This window comes from Octodon degus, unplaced genomic scaffold (assembly GCF_000260255.1).
Source record: "Octodon degus isolate 3935 unplaced genomic scaffold, OctDeg1.0 scaffold00009, whole genome shotgun sequence".
Lineage (NCBI taxonomy): Eukaryota > Metazoa > Chordata > Mammalia > Rodentia > Octodontidae > Octodon > Octodon degus.
The window spans coordinates 3,561,545-3,565,039 of record NW_004524585.1 but is presented as its reverse complement, the minus strand read 5'-3'; positions in this window follow the sequence as shown (position 1 = coordinate 3,565,039).

Genomic DNA, 3,495 nt, shown 5'->3' with positions numbered 1-3,495 from the left:
TCCCTGGTACCACCACCAAAAAAAAAGAACAAAGAAAGAAAGAAAGAAAGAAAGAAAGAAAGAAAGAAAGAAAGAAAAAAGAAAGAAAGAAGAAAGAAAGAAAGAAAGAAAGAAAGAAAGAAAGAAAGAAAGAAAGCAAGCAAGCAAGCCAGCCAACCTTTAGGTCTGGCCAAATAGCTCAGTGGATTAAAGCACCTGCAAGCAGGCACAGGAGCCAGGGGTTCAATCCCTGGGCCTGCCGTGCTGGCCCCGCCCCCGGGGCACACTGAGATGGCAGTTTAGACTGGGCGGGGTGGCATATGCCCTCCCAGCTCTTGGAAGGCTGTAAACTATGAGTCCTATCTAATAGTGAAACCCTGAACACCTGTAGACCCTTCCCTAAAAAAAAAAAAAAAAAAGCTACATTGGTTGGTTTCAATTTCCATTTCTAGATCCAGGGATATAGTTCAGTGGCTTGAGCACCTGCCTGGCAAGCACAATGTTCCCAGTTCAATCCCGGGTATAGCAACAACAAACAAACAAAATGCTCTTCAATTTGCATTTCTATATTTCTAATTTTAAATGGTATTCTTCTATTAGCTAATTAGGAAAATTCCATAGAAATCAATACCATGGACAGATCATATTTATCTTTGTAATCATGGAAAAAGGTTTTAACATAATATTATTCTGTACATATATCCTATATTTTGTACTTAATGCTCTTATTAAACGAAGCAATAAAAATTAATACAATGGCCTATTTAGTGCTCTAACCACCATGATGTAGGGCCGCTGTGGCTCACAGCGAGCTAACACTGGGCTACTCGCAAGAGTTCTCACCTCATCATGTCGGCAAGTTGTCCCCTCACGAGTCCCATCCTCAGTATCCCTGCCTTTAAGAGTTAACCTGCATAAGCAGTATTTCCTCTCAGAAAGTAAAAGCTATTGTCACCTGGGAATTATACTGAGTGCTTAGCTTTTAAAAATTCTTTTTGTGCTAAAGTGAAGCTGTGAAGAGAATACTAGATGACCAGTAAGCTGATCCTTGAGTAAGGAAAGTGTACTCTTTGTTCTTTTGTGTTACTTAGCAATCTAGTTCTATGAAAAAAACGTTATAATTTAAATTCCTTTTTCCTTCAAAATGTTCAAAATCTTACAAGTTCATTCGATTTTGAAAACACAAAAATTAGGAAAAGGATACAAGAAACTGTCTTAGATTTCAAATTACTGTGAAATGTTTTAAAAGGCTGATTATGATCGGGGTTAGCATAATGAATATAAGCAGACTTTATCAAATCACTCTACTTAAAATCATTTTACTGTAGAAAGCACATTTTAAGATTCTAAGTCTAAAACTCATCAATTGTTTAAAATAAATGCAACCAAAAAAATAAAATAAATGCAACCTTCCTCAATACCATGGCAGTGTTAATGATTTATTATAAACCTATCAACAATCAAATTTAAAATTTCTCTTCTGGACGGTTAACAACATAAGTTTGAAGACCAAAAATTAGACAAAAATGAAGGCTGCAAGGAAAGCCAACATTTTGGCTCTAGCCTTCCAAGGTCAATTAAGACTCAGGACATATGAAAACTTGTACTGTAACATCATGTAACTCAGGTGTGTCCCAAATTTTCTGATCAAGAAGATTATGGGACCACAGAGGAAAGTGATCAATGATGTAGAGTGTGCCTAAGGAGAGTCACATGGAGAGAAAACATTCTCTCAGGCTTTCACTGATAGCAAATTGGCCAAGCAATGGCTGTGACTCATCGAAATGTCTGACACTGACAAAGGATCTACAATCTGAGGTACAGGGTCTCAGGATAATTCCTGAGTGGATTTGACTGACCTTATCAGATCCAAAAACTACAACTCTGGTTGCATAGGTCTTGCTTTATCATGGTCTTAACCATCCAGCAGAAAAGTATAAAACCAAGTACAAGAAACAAAGTCATGTTGTTATGTTGAGCTGCAGGGGACTCAGGTCAACAACTTCTGACATTGCCAGTCAAGTGGAAGACCCAATACTATTATAGACTACTGGACTATTTTGGATTATTTTGCTGAGTTCACACACCTATAATATTTAAATGATGGAACTAAACAAAAAAAAAGGGATATAGATGAATGTCCATTTTGTATCTGTGTATTCAAAATGGTTAGGATAGATATATAGCTACATTCTCTTAATTCAAGGAATAAAAGGATTTGTTCTAATAATGTTTATAAATAGGATATCATTTCTGCATCTTGTACAACAAACAACCACTAGGAAGGCAGTATACAATATGTTAATCATTGGAACTGTCCTACTAATTTTATTTGAAACTGTGTCATTGCTACTTATTTCTCAATAAAATTATGGAAAAAAACCAAATAAAATAACTGGTGTACTTCAAGCTCACACAGTCTTTTTCCCTGATTAAACTGAAATAAATACAACCATGTATTTTTTCAGGTTTATATGTGTACATACAGAAAAACAACATCAAGAGTGAAAATGTTAAAAGTAAATTTTTTTCTCACAGAAGATCTGTATTTAGCCCTGACAAAGAAGTGTACTTACCTTACTTCCTGTTCATTCTTTTGGCAACTTGCAGCACTTACACAGGAATATAAGGATCTTATATAAATTTTTAGAACCATTGTTCCCCAGATCATACACATTTTTCTGTATATATACTTGTGACTTTACTTATTAGTCATATGACAGCACTTCCTAGTCATTATTATTTAACGTTACTAATGGATATTAGGTTGTCTCACAATTCGCATTGCAAAAACACTTGCGCTTCATTCATCTTTGTAAATATGCAATTGTGGAAAAGGATTTGAATTGAAAGGGTGGGAGGTAGGCTGAATGATATCAGAAAATTAAGTCCCAATTGTACTCCCAAGTACAGTATGCGATTTTTGATTTTGTTTTTCTCTAGCCCTTTTCCCATTGGTCATTATGAAACTAGTTAGTCTGATTTTGCTTCACTGATATCATTTTACCTCACACATATTGTTAAGTCTTATATGCCTTGCATTTTTTTCTCTCTCTCGCCTCTGTTTTTTTTTTTTTTTCCCAGAACCTGGGATTAAACTTGCCAGGCAAGTGTTTATTCTACCGAGCCATCTCCCAGGCCCCCTGCCTAGCATTTTCTAATGAACTGTGTGTTACCTGCTAAAATTTGTAAGAGTTCATGGGAATACCAAGGATATTATACTTTGGATATGTTAAGTAGTTCATCTTTCAATTGGTCCTTGCTTATTATTTTAAAAAATGTAGAAATAAAGTCACATTTTAGCAATGAATATATGATTAAATCAATTTGAATAATTGATTCAATGGCCATAGCAAAAATATTGCTCTAGAGAGTAAAAAAGAGAAAATAGGCATTCTAAACCATTTACTCAAACTGTAACCTTTTAAGATCACAATGTAATATTTTAATATAAAAATATTTGTGCATTGCATAAAATATGTTTATACATATATATTTATATATTTAGTTCCAAAT